Source organism: Danio rerio, chromosome 4 (genome assembly GCF_052040795.2).
Source record: "Danio rerio strain M-AB ecotype USA chromosome 4, GRCz13ab, whole genome shotgun sequence".
Taxonomy (NCBI): domain Eukaryota; kingdom Metazoa; phylum Chordata; class Actinopteri; order Cypriniformes; family Danionidae; genus Danio; species Danio rerio.
In genome coordinates this window covers 1,530,907-1,548,097 of record NC_141024.2, presented here as the reverse complement: position 1 = coordinate 1,548,097, position 17,191 = coordinate 1,530,907, and the positions used below count along the sequence as shown (strand labels likewise).

Here is a 17,191-nt window from a genome sequence, read left to right as displayed (position 1 = left end):
ATGCTTAAACTGAAGTGTTACCTTCAATTTTTGTTGAGAAATAGTTATGAATGTTTTATAAAATAACAAATTGAACAATAGTGTACAGTTTTTAAATGGATTATGATTGTATTATTATTATTATTATCAGTGATTAATTGGTCAATATGTGTTTGTATTCAGTATGATAAGTCACTTTTAAATAGATTACCATTACCCAAAACAGGAGCAGCATTTCTAAAATATGTTGACTTATTTGTTTACTTATTTATTTTCGTACTTCATTTGCTTATTCACTTACTTATATATTTACTAATTTGCTCATATAGACATTTTTTGTATATTTTGTTAATGCAGTGATGCTCTTGCAAAGAATTTAGTATGATTGTTAAAATGATGATGCACATTAATGATATTGGGATATTTCATGATACGTTGATAAATAATGGGGCGGCACGGTGGCTCAGTGGTTAGTTGTCATTTCTGTGTGGAGTTTGCATGCTCTCCCCGTGTTGGTGTGGGTTTCCTCCGAGTGCTCCGGTTTCCCCCACAGTCCAAACACATGCTCTATTGGTTGATTGGATGGCTGTAGTGTATGAGTGTGTGTGTGAATGAGTGTGTATGGGTGTTTCCCAGTACTAGAAGGGCATCCACTGCGTAAAACATATGCTGGAATAGTTGGCGGTACATTCTGCTGTGGTGAAGGAAAATGAATGAATGATAAATGATATTTCAAACATTGTGGTAAGAAAATAAGAGAAGCTTCATGTAAAGCTTCCTCCACCGTCTGATACAAGAAAAAAAAACTACTCGAGTTCACTTGATGTAATTCAGTTTTAAATGATTTCCGGAGACCGAGGACATTGGGACGGAACACAGTGTTAAAATACAGATAACACAATGACACACACTCGCATGCGCACACAAAAAGCTGCAAATACTTCACTTCCTCTGAATTAATCAAGCAGACAACAATATGCCATCAGTATGCAGGGAGCACGCAGTGACCAGCAAACAAAACGCTGGACTCTTGAGCCGTGTTGCGTGTCTGTGGCGGGATTAATCCGGCGTGCTGTGCGTTTATCGGAGACTCAGGTGTGTGTCTGTCTGATAACTCTTGCTATTGTCCGGCATCACGCGGTGTGACGGCTCCAATCTGCACACAGAACACCAAACGTCTGTGGCTGCTCGAAAGTGCACTCTTAATATAAGCCCAACATCTTTTGAGAACCTCGTATGCATTGTGGCACGATGCACGGCGAAGTGTGTACGTATGTTTGTGTATTAATGTGTGTGTGTGAGAATCACGGGGTGGGGGGAATTTTACGGCGATGCCTTTAAAAAAATAAATAAATACTTTCACTTTCCAGAGACTTTTTATTATTTTATAACATGAAGAAAAATGCTAGATATATCATTAAAACACTTCATTTCAGATGAAATTAGATTCAAATTTTATGCATAAGCGTAAAGAATAATATTAACAAAAATATGCATTACTCATTCCATTTTTAAGCTTGCCAATGGTGACTTTTTATGAAAGTGAAACAGTAATACTGTGAGAAATATTCAGTACACAATTTAAAATATTAATTTAATTATTTTCCTTCGCTTATTTATTAGGGGTCATTACCAAGGAATGAACCACCAACTTATCCAGCATATGTTTTACAGTGCATTTGCACTTCCAGCTGCAACCCAGTACTGGGAAAGATCCATACACACTCATTCATACACCACGGCCAATTTAGTTAATCAATTCCCCAATAGCGCATGTGTTTAGACTGTGGGGGAAACCTAAGCGAACTCCACACAGAAATGCCAAGTGACCCAGCCGGGACTCAAACCCGCAACCTTCTTGTTGTGAGGCAAAAGTGCTAACCACTGAGCCTCTTTTTTTGTTTTACGATTTTTTTTATTTTATTAGATGGTACAGTATTGAGACAGAAAGCGAAGTTGGAGGGGGGGGGGGGGGGGTCTCTAGCCAGGATTCGAACTCAGGACGCCCTGATGTGCTACTGCACCATATGTCGGCGCACTAACCACGCACTAACCACTAGGCTATTTCTGATTTGAACTTTTATTATCATATTCATTCTTTTTACTTCGGCTTAGTCCTTTATTTGTCAGGGGTCGCCACAGCAGAATGAACCGCCAACTATTCCAGCATATGTTTCACACAGCGGATGCCCTTCACGCGAGTGCCATTCACGCCTGCTGCTATCACGCAAATCCACCAGAGGCCGATGTCGACTGACTGACTGACCGACCGATATCCCCACCCTCCTCCTTCCCTAAACACAACCAATAGTGTTTTCAAAAGCACCGATTGACCCGATCACCCACTTCCCTAAAAACAACCGACAGTTTTAAAAAGCAATCCAGAAAAACAAAAGCCCTCGCCAGATTTTTACCACGTTTTCAGATTTCTTACTCTGTTATTTACTTGTTTATTTTTATTATTTGCCGTTTGATTTTGTCTTACCCACTTTCTGGAACCTTTCTTCACTGAACTCGAACCCTATCGTCGTGTTCAACTTCTCTGCATCTCAAGTCCACCAGCAAACATGGTGCGCTACTGGACAAACTTGTAACAGCAGGAAAGCCATCCATATGATGGTAAGCGGTCAACTGGTAAGCGTGAAAAGGAACGTCGTCAAACCGCGTCATAGCTTTCATTTTATAGACGAAATGCAGCCATTCGTACTTCTGGCTACATAATTTACGATCTCCAGAAATGTATACAGGGCTACGTTTTCAGAATGAGCTTATGTTGAAATAATGACTTGAATTCTGTTCTTCACTTAAAAAAAGTTCTCATTTAACCCTTGAATCATATTTGGTTCTTTTATTTGCAATTTGAGGATCTTGACAGCTGTACTGTCAAAAATGCAATAAATCACCTTGCCGCAGTAGAAAGTGAGTTTTACAGTTTTTGAATGACATGAGGGTGAGTAAATGGTGACACGCTGTCATTTTGGTTGAAGTATCCCCGAAAGTGTCCAGATATTTCTAGGCGAATTGCACCTAAACACCCACCTAGCTCTCAAACAGGCACCGACTGTCTGTCTATGTTTCTCGACGGGCTTTAATCTATCAGCGCACCATAGAAAAGTGCTGAACGAGGCGGAAAGTTTCATCAGGGAAGTTTTGCTGTCTTGGTGATACAGTGAGATCAGCTTTTCATACCAAAACGAGGATTTCACTTTCTCAAAGGCACAGCCGTAAACTCCTCACACACACACATTAACACATATGTACACGCATGCACACACACAAACTCCATCGTTTTTATTTATTCATTCATTTTCTTTTCGGCTTAGTCCCTTTATTAATCAGAGATTACAGATGGGGTAAGCTAAATATTCTTATGTCAAAAGAAAAAACAAGATTATTTTGCTGACCCCATTGGCAGATTATTTAGCTTGTTTTAAGGAAAAACTCGCTTAATATTGGCGTATTATTTTTGAAAACCAGACAATATGTTTTGCTTGTCTAGAAAATGCTTCTTGATTTTAGACTTTTTTGATATTTAGACTAGACAAAACATCTACAGTAAGTAAGAGAAGCATTTTCGCAGTGTAGTTTTAATAGAATTTATTATCGCACACCGTGTTGGAGGGGGAAAAAAACCTCCGCATTTCTCGGTAGATGCAGAGAGTCGGTAGGTGCAGCGATTTGCGTCAAACAGCCGTGTGTGTATAGACTATTCTGTCACAAAATTCTTCTTCCAATTGTTTGAATTACGGTTGGCAACACAACATGGCATCTCTCTGAACACTGTAACAGGTAAAAGGAGTCTTTGAAGCTATATGATGCATATTAATGAAGTTGCACCTCATTCACAATAGAGTGTGCTGATTGGTTCGAACCAAGTCTTTCTCAAGAATTTACACAATGATCTCATGGCCGTGACCAAATAACGTGACTCGGAAATAACGCAAAAACAACCAATTTTCACTTTTTTTGTGAAAAATATGTGCCCTAATAGTGTTTTTAGCAGCGTGGGACACATATATGACTGTCAACAGCTCAAAAAAATGTGTTTTGGTGTTTCGTGACCCTTTAAAAACATGTGGGGATGTTTTTGCATGATGTTTGTTATGCATATTTTCATTTATTTATTGCATAAAATTAAATCTAATCTCATCTAAAAATGAAATGTCTTAATGATGTCTTGTATGTTTGTGTGTATTTTCAGCATCCGCAGTCTCCATTATGAATGATGGCTCTGCATTGTGGCCTTTTTGTCGGAAGTCGATATGAATGTAACCGTGAGTATGTCAAAAATTTCATCATTATTAAGTATGCTATGAGTCTAAACAGGACGCGGCAGGTATATGCAGCGCTGTTACCTGTCTCAGGTGATTAGACGGAGAGTGAGACGGAAACCCTCCTCGTTTTTATTTGTGCGCTCCCGCCACTCTCTGGCAGGATAATAGCAGCCACAAATCATCCCGTAGGCTTCACTGGGCAGGAAATTGATGTTCTTTCATTTCAAAACAATGGAGAGCCTTATGAGAGGCCTGATGATGTCATAACTCCAGCGGCTGACAGGTTTGGGGGGCGCTGGGACAGCTCAATCAATCCCAGCATGCACTGGGGCTGCCATCAGAACGCAGAACAGACGTTCTCAATCAAACGCCATAGTTGAAGCGTCGTCTTACACACACACACACACACACACACACACACAAAGACAGACACACACACGTACGCGCACGGCTGTGATGTTGAGAAGTAAAACCGCTGCAGGTCTGTAAAGTCAGTCAGTCGATGAGTGTTATAAATCTTTAAAGTTTTCCAGAGGTGTGTGTGTGAGATTCAGCACTCATTATAGCTGACGTGACAATCATTTCAAGTCAGCCTGACATCTAAATTGAAGCTATTTACTTTCCTGCACTTATTGAACACTTCAGAAGTTCACATTATTCTGAAATGCATATTTAAAAATAGGTTTTGTCTTCATATTCTTTCGTTTTTTATGTAATCTGGTTTCCGCTTCGAAAGGATTTTCATTTTCGATTATGATAATATGGATAACCAGCAGTTGAGTCAATCTCATTACAACATTTTTTAGGTCACGTTTCACTCCAATATCACATGAAAACAAATGAGAAATGTATATTTAATTTAGTTTCATGCAGAAAATTATGCAAAATTTGTATTGTGAGTTATTTTAGTGACAAGCCATTATTTCCAAATTTGCATTTCGCCAAATTTTCAATCAGTTAAGCATTCAATCATTTATTTAATTTATATAAAATCAGTACAACAAACACCAAGTATAAATGTTTTTCATTTTAAATGGTATTTAGTTTAAAGTGCAATAATATATGCATATATACAGTTGAATAATGTTTAACAGAGCAAGGAAATTTTCACAGTGTGTCTGATTATATTTTTTCTTCAGGAGAGTCTTATTTGTTTCATTTCGGCTAGAATAAAAGCAGTTTTAAATTTTTAATAAACATTTTAAGGTCAATATTATTAGCCTTTTTAAGCTATATTTTTCCGATAGTCTACAGAACAAAACATCATTATACAATGACTTGTCTAATTACCCTAACCTGCCTAGTTAACCTAATTAACCTAGTTAACCTTTAAAAGTCACTTTAAGACTTTTAAGACTTTTTTAGTGCAAAAACCTCTAAGTTTGATCTGAAACTTTCTTCTAATATTACCATTTTTCTCAGGCTTCTATGTCTTGGTTCAGAAAGTTCACTTTTATGGTAAATGTTGTGTTATTTTTATTGCTTCCAACATAAGAGGCTTTGAAAAATTACAGATGCCACTTTGAGCTTTCTGCATCTAAACTCTTCATATATATATATATATATATATATATATATATATATATATATATATATATATATATATATATATATATATATATATATATATATATATTTACATACATACATACATACAGTTAAGACCCCCCCCTTTGAATTTATTGTTCTTTTTAAAATATTTCCCAAATTATGTTCAACAGAGCAAGGAAATTTTCACAGTACGTCTGATAATATTTTATCTTCTAGAGAAAGTCTTATTTGTTTTATTTCGGCTAGAATAAAAGCAGTTTTAAATTTTTGTAATAAACATTTTAAGGTCAAAATCATTAGCCCCTTTAAGCTACTTTTTTTTCTATAGTTTACAGAACAAACCATCGTTATACAATAACTTACCTAATTACCCTAACCTGCCTAGTTAACCTAATTAACCTAGTGAAGCCTTTAAATGTCACTTTAAGCTGTACAGTAGTGTCTTGAAGAATATCTAGTCTATTATTATTTACTGTCATCATGACAAAGATACAATAGATCAGATATTAGAAATGAGTTATTACAACTATTATATCTAATAGAAATGTTGAGAAAATCTTCTGTTAAACAGAAATTGGGAAAAAAAATAAACGGGAGCTAATAATTCTGACTTCAACTGTATATATATATTACAGTTATATGCATTAAAATAAAATTCATTTCACTTAACATCTCTAGAAATAGATACAAATACATTTAAATTCTAATGAATTATTGCAAAATAAATAAATAAATTACAAAATATCAAATTTTGACTAAAATTGTATATTTTTTACTTTTATCTTGATTTATTTATTTTTTTGCCAAATAAAATGTATTTATTTTTTCCCTCAACACATTAATTTGAATGCACTAATCTTTGGAGTGTGATCTTCAGTTTTTTGTTAGATTAGTTGCAGTTTTATCTTTGGTACAGACTAATATAATGTATATATGCACATATATATTATTATTATGTATAGCATCCTGTAGAAAATATTAACGCAATTAAGAAGTGAGGGGTGTTAGTACAGTATAAAATACATTACGCCTATGGAAAGTCCTCAGAAACCACCAATACCAGTGTGTGTGTGTGTGTGTGTGTTGGCGGTTTTCCTTCTACACTGTCTGTTCACACTCCACCATCACTCAACAATCAGCCAACCATAACCATAAAGCTGACAGGCGAGCGGTCGGGAAGGCGACGGATGCTGTGGAAGAGTGTGTTCGAGTGTGTGTGAGATCGTCCCGCTGCTTTTCCCGCTCTCATCTCTGACAGGCAGGAAAGGGCCATCGGTCACACACGTGTCCAGTGGCTTTGAAGTGTCTCTTCTGGCGTGTTAGCGGTCACGAGGGCTTCATCGCTGTGATTTTCCCCCAGAGAGAGCGAGACCGTGCAGGTATATCTGACACCAGCGCTGGCCTCCAATCACAGAGTTTTCCAGCCGGAGCGTTTACTGGGGATTTTAGAGTGCTTTATATGTGCCGTAATTAACCCGTAACATCTGTCCCACCGAGAGACTGTAATCAGACTTTAAAGCCTGATTAAAAATTTAACTGTACAATAGTTTTAGTTTGTTTTGTTTCTGTTTGTGAGGAGAAAGCCAGCATGAAACTGATTCAAGTTATGTAATCAGACATACAGTATGACAATGAACTGATTATTTAAGGATTTAAGGACTCACCGGCCACTTTATTAGGTACACCTTACTAGCAGTTGATTAGTGCTTTATGACATGGTGCGTTATCTTGCTGGAAGCAGCCATCAGAAGATGGGCACACTGTGGTCATAAAGGGATGGACATGGTCAGCAACAATATTTAGGTAGGCTGTGGCGTTGACTCGATGCTCATGTGGTACTAACGGGCCCAAAGTGTGCCAAGAAAATATCCCACTCACTAATACACCACCACCACCAGCCTGAACCGCTGATACAAGGCAAGGTGGATCCATGCTTTCATGTTTTTGACGCCAAATTCTGAGCCGAGCATCCGAATGTGTCAGCAGAAATGGAGACTCATCAGAGCAGCAACGTTTCTCCAATCTTCTATTGTCCAGTTTTGGTGAGTCTGTGTGAATTGTAGCCTCAGTTTCCTGTTCTTAGCTGACAGGAGCGGCACCCGGTGTGCTCTTCTGCTGCTGGAGCCCATCCGCCTCAAGGTTGGCCGTGTTGTGTGTTCAGAGATGCTCTTCTGCAGAGCTCGGTTGTAACGAGTGCTTATTTGAGTTACTGTTGCCTTTCTATCAGCTGGAACCAGTCTGGCCATTCTCCTCTGACCTCTGGTATCAACAAGGCATTTGCGCCCACAGAACTGCCGCTCACTGGATATTTCCACTTTGTCGGACCATTCTCTATAAACCCTAGGGATGGTTGTGCATGAAAATCTCAGTAGATCAGCAGTTTCTGAAATACTCAGAGCAGCCCGTCTGGCAGCAACAACCATGCCACGTTCAAAATCACTTAAATCCCCTTTCTTCCCCATTCTTATGCGCACTTTGAACTGCCGCAGATCGTCTTGACCATGTCTACATGCCTAAATGTATTAAGGTGCTGCCATGTGATTGGCTGATTAGAAATTTGACTTAAGGAGCAGTTGGAGAGGTGTACCTAATAAAGTGGCCAGTGAGTGTACAGTATATACTGTGCTCAGCATAGACGAGTACCGCTTATTACATGGTCTTACCCCAACCCTCACAGCATAATCAAAATATGAATATCAAAATATGCTGTTTAGGTGTTTTGAATTCCGAGAACACACGGCAATAAACAACTTCAATGTTGTAATATTACGGTCAAACCCATCAGTATACAAATTTCTCAAAAACAGACATATACACAAGGACACAAACACACAGTCACACAAATACATGCACAACCACACACAAACATACACTCACACAGACACAAACACACGTCTCCGTAGGCATAAAGTATTGTAATCTGTAAACAATGCTTATTATACGGTCTTACCCCGACCCTCCCTGCAAACCTGTGGCAAATTTTGATTGCTTATTGTTTGGTTGTGTTATTTTTAGGTGTTTTGAATTATGGCAACACAAGGCACACAGACACACACAGTCACACTTACGCATTGACACAGATTCACAAAGAGTCACACACATGCTGTCACTACTCAACAGCGGTGCTGTTGACACAAGGTCATCCTCAGCAGACACAGATGCACTGCAGTATAGACACGGTATGCTAATTTTCACACACTGAATGTGTCGATGACCTCAAGGCTGAAGCTGCATTCATACTGTATGTTTTCATGCATCCACTGAAGCACACACAGAAACGCAGCGCTGCATTCCAGTGCATGTCAGATCTCCGTGCCACTGAGGGAACAGCAACTGCATGCAGAGAGAACGAGAGATGGAAATGAGGATATGATGCTATTCCTATAGTCTCTTATTCATAATGAAATGTTTTGACACAATTCTCTACTCCGAAGCGTAGTGAGCTTGAATATCGAGCTCAATAAATGTCCAAATATCTTTGCTTTAAAACATGCAGTCATTTCTTCTGTGATGCTCTCTCTGAGCCGTTTAATAGATAGATTTAATAAATGCAGAGATTGAGTATTAAAGTTAAGCACACACATGATTGTAATGCATTAAAATCATTTACTGTTCTTTTATTTAGTATTTTTCATTACACTTGATGATGATTGTAAATTAAAATATATATTATTATATTTCATCATGAAATTCTGCAATACAAATGTTTGAGTGGCATGAATTGTCATTTTAAAATATTAATTACAATTAAATTCCCATTACTGTAATAATGCATCCAAATTTGTAAGAATTTTTGTATTATCCTTTACTCCCAAAGGTGATTGCAGTTAAAGTTTTAAATTGCAAAAAAATGGGTGCAATTCAGATTGTTTTTTATTTTGCATAAATTATTATTTATAATCATTTGTGTGTGCTTTTTACTGTTGTGTTGCTTGCTTGTAAAGAGCTTTAAGAAGTCTACAAAATGTATTATTAGTATTAAAACAGCTCTTTTTTGGTAAAGCTACTATCAAACATTAATGAAACTTGAATTGATGGAATTAATTTGATAAAACTTTAAATACATTTTTACATTAGTTCACAATTTCGACATTATTTAAACAGACATTCTTTTCATTTCTGCATTGAATACAGCTGCCAACATTTTTGTCTTTTTTATTTTAGGTGAATCCACATTTCTTGAAGAGATTTGACAGATTTGTGGCTTTATACATCAGAAAACTCATGTAAGTTATTCAATAAGATGCTGAAATTGATAAATGAAAAACAGATTGTATTTATTTAAATTGCAAAAACATGGGTGCTATTCAGATTTTTTTTTGCATAAATTATTATTTATAATCATTTGTGTGTGCTTTTTTACTGTCGTGTTGCTTGCTTGTAAAGAGCTTTGAGAAATCTACTAAATGTATTATTATTATTACTAAAACAGCATGTGTGTGTTTTTTTTATTTATTTTTTTTGGTAAAGCTACTATCAAATATTAATGAAACTTGAATTGATTGAATTAATTTGATAAAACTTTAAATACATTTTTACATTAATTAACAACTTAGACATTATTTAAACAGACATTCTTTTCATTTCTGCATTGAATACGGCATTATACCTCTCAAAAAAAGTCAATTCAGTCAGTCGGTATTTTCGGTGAAAGCTGCTAAGGATTGGAACTCCATCCCACCAACCATTAGAAGATCACTTACTTTTAATTCTCTTCAATCTCATGTTAAAAATTGGTTATTGGCAAATCAGCATTGTCAGCATTAGTACTGTATTCTTGACACATTTTTACTGATGTCTTTGGCTTTTTGTCCTCTTCTGCTGCCATCAGTCTGTTCTTGTTTTTTGACTTTTTTTTAAAATATTTTTTTATTATAATTTTTGCAGACAGAAAAACAAAAAACAGACAGACAAACCCATCATGAGAAAATAATCTGTGCAAAATGCAAAATAAAGCAAGAAACAAGAGAAATCGGCGACATATGTATGTAGAGAAAAAAAAACAACTTACAAATCTTCAGAAATTAAACGACACTCAGTCTTTATGGTGTTACAAAAAAAGAAAGACTGAATCCCACATTTTACCAAAGTTTCCTACTTTTTTTAAACTGTATTTTATATATGTAAGTGTATTTAATGTTTAATGCTGTGCTTCTGTTTTGGGTGTGAATTTTTAACATTCTGTAAGGGGTCTACAGATGAAAAATAGCCATTCTTGGCTAATCCTGGCACATTTTACTGTAATGTTTATTAATGTGCATTGACCCTGTAAACAAATAAACTAAACTAAATACAGCTGCCAACGTTTTTGTCTTTTTTATTTTAGGTGAATCCACATTTCTTGAAGGGGTTTGGTTTATACAGAACATCAGAAGACTCATGTAAGTTGTTCATGAATATGCTGAAATTGATGATTGGAAAAAAATCAAGCTTCTAGTTTAACTTTGTAGTTAATGCATCGCACACTATCTCTGGGTTCACTATTAAAGGGATAGTTCAGATTAATTTGTTTATTGTTATTGTTGACAGTGCATTAACTAATGTTAACAAGAAGGAATTAGGATTGGAATAATCCAGTAGTAAATGGTGATTAATAAATGCAAACAAGTATTGTTTATTATTGGTTCATGTCAGCGAATGCATTAACAATTATTATAAAGTGTGAACGTTATATTGGTTTGACGAAGTTATTCAATTAATCAAAAGCACTGCTTGGGTAATTCTAGAGTTGATTTCCTGTTCAACGTAAATCGGAAATCATACAACAGTGAAAGCATTTTCATTTTACGGGAAACTACAGTATCCTTTAACTCTAGAACTACTAAAATATACAGTTACATATAGACTGCAAAGGGGCATCATGGTGGCTCAGTGGTTAGCAGTGTCACCTTAGAGAAAGAAGGTTACTGGTTCGAGTTCCTGCTAGGTCAGTTGTCATTTCTGTGTGGAGTTTGCATGTTCTCCCCGTGTTGGTGTGGGTTTCCTCCGGGTGCTCCGGTTTACCTCACAGTCCAAACACATGCGCTATAGGGGAGTTGATTACCTAAATTGGCTGTAGTGTATGAGTGTTTGTGTGTGAATGAGTATTTATGGGTGTTTCCCAGTACTGGGGTGAAGCTGGAAGGGCATCCACTGCGTAAAACATATGCTGGAATAGCTGGCGGTTCATTCCGCTGTGGCGACCCCTAAAGTAGAGACTGAGCTGAATGAAAATGAATGAATAAATGAATAGACAATATAATATCTTTGTGTAAAGTGTGAGCGTTGTATAGGTTTGACAAAGTTATTCAATTACAGAGTGTAAAAGCGGTCCAAATGACTGCCTCGGTAGTTCTAGCGTAACGCTTTCCTGTTCAATGTAAATCTAAAATCATACATTTTCTACACTGATAATGACCCTGTTCTGATTCAGCACAGATACTGAAATAAGCCATTGGAATAACAAGGCCGTTTTCCCACACGTTTTCTCCAGACTGAAAGTGGTGCTTTCCAGGCCCAGGGCGATGTTCAGCTGTCTGGAGATGTAAATGCCAGGACCGGTTCAGAGTGTGACAGCGCCGGAGCTCCTGGGAATAAACTCTCACTCAAAACCGATTCGTACCTGCTCTCCGGACGGAGCCGCTAATCAGAACAGGCAGGTTCTGCTATGAGGGAAAAACTGGGTTTCTGCCGCATCACCGTTCTGGTTTTTAAGAGACTCTCACACAGCGCAGTATCACAGCGTTCACTCAGATCTACAGCTAAAGCATCTTTTAAACACACTTTTCCTGTTGTGCTGGCTTTGGAAGTGCTTTTATTATAAATATTTCCAATAATGATCTAAAAAGAAAACTCATTACATAGCCAGCTTCATTTACCAGTGCTCAGCATAAATGAGTGCACCTCTTTAAATGTGTATTTTCTGTAGGATGCTTCACAGTAATATACAGTATGTGTGTGCATATACATTAGGTTAGTCAGTACTGAAGACAAAACTCGACCTAATCTAACAACAGATCTAACTTGAAATCAGGGTCCAATAAGTTATACATCCAAATAAATGTGAGGGAAACATTTTAAAAATAAAATCACATCATAAAATAAAATAAAAAGAAACTATTAAAATTAATTGAAAGCTTATAGTTTGTAATATAAACTTATATTTTGCATATTACCTCGTTTCAATTGAAATTTGTTGTCTTTCTAATGCTAAAGATGACCAAACTCTTATTTTAATGGATATATGGAGTTTAATAAAACCAAAATACGCTAAAATATGTTGTTTATATTTACTAAGAAATGGCAAAAAATAAATAAATAGAGGGTGAACTCATTTATTTTGTGCACTGTATACTTAAATATGAAGCACTGAGGTATATAAAAGTCTAAGTTAACGGCTCAAACTTACAGCTAAAACATATTTTAAACACACTTTACCTGTTGTGCTGGTTTTGGAATTACTTTTATTATTAATTTTTCCAATAATGATTTTAAAATAGCGCATTATGAATCACATCAGCCAGCTATTTTACATGGAAAGCTTTATATACAGTGCTTGTATGAAATGAATACTCCATTTAAACATCTGTCTTTAAATTAAAACTTTCTATAGGATGCTTTACCATAATATATTTGTGTATATACAGTATATTAGATCAGTCTGTACCAAAGAGACAACTGAGCCTAATCTAACAAAATAACTTAAGATCAGAGTGCAAACGTTTCCGTGCAACATTTTCAATCAGATTTTAATTCAGATGATAAATCAAGAGAAGCATAAAAAATATTAAATGTACTTGAAATCTTGTAGTTTGTAATGTGTATTTATATTTTTTAGCACCTCATTTAAATTGAAATGTGTTGTCTTTCTATTCCTAAAGATGTTAGGGGACTAAACCTCTTAATACAAATATATACAAATACAAGTATTGAATATAACCAAAGTGCTCCAAATTACATTTTGTAAATGGTAAAAATTTGTAACTTTTTATATAAAAAAACTAAATTTCTACTAGACAATGTTATTAAACTGAAATTAAGATGAGAACAATAATATATATATATATATATATATATATATATATATATATATATATATATATATATATATATATATATATGTGAAATAAATTAGTAAGGAAAACATTTAGGTATATATAAAAACAACTGAAATAAACTCTTATTTTAATGGATATAAAACAGTTTAATAAAACCAATATATGTTGTCTATATTTACTGAGAAATGGCAAAAAAATTAAATAGAGGGTGAACTCATTTATTTTGTGCACTGTATACTTTAATATGAAGCACTGAGGTATATAAAAGTCTAAGTTAACGGCTCAAACTTACAGCTAAAACATATTTTAAACACACTTTACCTGTTGTGCTGGCTCGTAACTTAAGATCAGGGTGCAAAAGTTTGTGCATTAGTGAAACATTTTCAATCAGATTTTAATTTAGATGAAAAATCAAGAGAAACATAAAAAATATTAAATTTAGTTGAACTTTTTTTGTAGTTTGTAATGTCTCTATATTTTGCAACACCTCATTTAAGTGGGCTGTATGCACAGCATGTGTTTTTCAGCCAGTGATAAACTTCCGGTGAAAGCTTAATGTGACTATCTTCTATTTCATACGGTTGCTTTTACAGCATGGATGTTGTAATGTAATTACAATACATGTAGTTAAACAGACTCGAGCATTCATTTAGTTGTTCAAGTGTAAAACAAGATGAAAGACGGTGTAACCGCTAGCGCTGGCAGGATCAGCAGGCTAGCACAGAAACTTCATTGAAAATACTGGGGTAAAATAAGCTGTCGTATTTTAAAGACATGGCAGCGGGAAATGTAATTTAATGCGGTGTTTATTGTCTGGTCTGAGACCCACTTCATAACGTATATCAATCAGGCAGTGAAGATTACTGATTTTTAAAGAAATCAGACCTTAAACATGGCAATTTTATAATGGAAAGACTGTTCACCGGCTGGCTGGCTGAAATTAAAAGTCTGTGTGTATATACCTCATTCGGATAAATTGTCTTTCTATTTTCTATTTTAATGTATATATAATGGTTTAATATAACTAAAATGCACCAAAATATAGTTTATAAATGGTTAAAATTTGTATCTTTTTGTATAAAAAAGCTAAATTCTCCTTGACAATGTTATCCAACTGAAATTAAGATAATGAGAGCAATAAAATATATAAATAAAACTGTTTTGTTTTAATCTAATTTATTTTAATGCACTAAAACTGAAATAAGTTAATAAGAAAAACGTTTAGGTATAAAATAGAATATATCATGTATTAGCATATATATATATATATATATATATATATATATATATATATATATATATATATATATATATATAATATTTTAAATGTTTTTTTCATTTTAATCTAATTTATTTTAATGTACTAAAACTGAAATAAGCTATTTAGAAAAACATTTAGGTATAAAATATAATATATTATATATTAACATATTTATAAAATATATAATATTTAAAATATATATAATATATAAAATAAGATATATATATATATATATATATATATATATATATATATATATATATATATATATATATATAAATGTTTTCTTGTTTTAATCGAATGTATTTTAATGTACTAGAACTGAAATAAGTAAATTAGAAAAAACATTTAGGTATATATAAAAATGAACTCTCATTTTAATGGATGTATAACCGTTTAATAAAGCCAAAACATATTGTCTATTTACATTGAAAAATGGTTAAAAAATTTAAAAAAAGAGGGTGTACTTGTTTATTCTGTGCACTGTATACTTTGATATGAAGGAATGCGGTATAAGAAAATCTAAACATCTTTAATTAGAGAAGGAACTCAAATCCCATTAAGCAATAAGTCAAGCTATGCTCGCTGCACTGCATCATGGGTAATGCACTTCCAGGACCACACTGTTGTCCAGAACTCACTCAGAGAAACCACATGGAATTTTGTTAACATCGCAAACTATAATTTCACAAATACTGCAGCGTTTTAGTGTTTTCAGAAAGCCTCGTAGTGTTTTCCTGCTGTCTGTTTGTGATGTAAATTTCTAGCCGTTTCATTCTAATGCCATTTCTTTGGCTGAAGGCTTTCATTTCCCTTTCAGAGCACCACTAATGGCGTAATTACAAGGCCCTCAATAAGCCGCCATATACGAAGAACTTGAACGAAAACACTGAAATCCCTTTAAAATGAAAGAATGTTACAATAAGCAGATGTAATCTGGCAGCAAAAGAACAATGCCACGTGCTGGAGTGAGACGCAAGTGCAAATCTTCAGACAAAACACAGTGATGTTTTGTAAATCTACAAAAAAAAAAGAAATGCTGGTCAGACTTTACAGTATTCTAATGCTAGTGAATGCTAGAAAATATAGCAATAATTAAAAAAAGAATGTTAAATTCCTTAGAGGGCTAATCATTTTCCTTTAAATATATTGTTTTTGTATAGTCATTTATCAGTCATTCATTCATTAAACATTATTTCTAACAGTTATAACAGTTATTATATCCATGCAAATGTGTTTCCCCCAATTCCCAATCATGGGGCAGTCAGATCATGTAAAGATTTACTTTTAAAAACGAGATTTAAGTTAATGTTTATTTATTATTTTTGTTGTGAGTTTGTTTTAATAAAACATATTTAAAATGTGAAGATTGCATTAATATACAAATGTAAAAAAAGAAGATTGAGGGATATAAGAAAAATATAGCAAAGTATAAATAAATAAATAAATAAAAGTACAAAGGGTGCAAATTAGGATTGTTGGGCTTCATGGCTATAATGGCTAAAGGCGCTCAACCTGCCCTTGGTAATGCATGCCATAATTTTGGTGCACAGTGAAAAAAGTCCCCACATGTTTTTTTTTTTTTTTTACATCTATATGTGTTAAGATTTTACTTTTAGAAAGAAGTAACATCCTTGCAAAATAGTGATGAAACAATGACAACAACAGCTAAAGAAATAATGAAAAATGAATGAATAAATAACACACAATTAATTAAAAAACACACAAAACAAACGAGAAAGTAAAGTTCAGCTGACACAATACTTAGCTTTTTTTTAAATATTTCCCAAATGATGTTTAACAGAGCAGGGAAATTTTCACAGTATGTCCGATAATATTTTTTCTTCAGGAAAAAGTCTTGTTTTTTTTTTTTTATTTCGACTAAAATAAAAGCAGTTTTTAATTTTTTAAACAGCATTTTAAGGACAAAATTATTATCCTCTTTAAGCTATTTTTTTCTCAATAGTCTACGGAACAAACCATCGTTATACAATAACTTGCCTAATAACCCTAACCTGCCTAGTTACCCTAATTAAATTAGTGAAGCCTTTAAATGTTACTTTAAGCTGTGTTATTAACATTATTATGTT

The 17,191-nt window shown here is 34.4% G+C and overlaps 2 protein-coding genes across 6 annotated transcripts in view; one reads left to right on the top strand and one right to left on the bottom strand.

The window, feature by feature from the left end:
- Positions 1–17,191, top strand: part of LOC147844582 (uncharacterized) — a 128,214-nt gene that overhangs the window by 17,431 nt on the left and 93,592 nt on the right. For all 3 annotated transcript variants that reach the window (XR_015482338.2, XR_015482339.2, XR_015942138.1), the window contains exons 2-5: positions 4,181–4,253; positions 9,969–10,030; positions 11,131–11,185; positions 12,277–12,438. The gene's annotated coding sequence lies outside the window, so the exon portion shown is untranslated. The remainder of the gene's footprint in view (positions 1–4,180; positions 4,254–9,968; positions 10,031–11,130; positions 11,186–12,276; positions 12,439–17,191) is intronic.
- Positions 1–17,191, bottom strand: part of chrm2a (cholinergic receptor, muscarinic 2a) — a 140,913-nt gene that overhangs the window by 95,767 nt on the left and 27,955 nt on the right. The gene's annotated exons all lie outside the window — the stretch shown is intronic.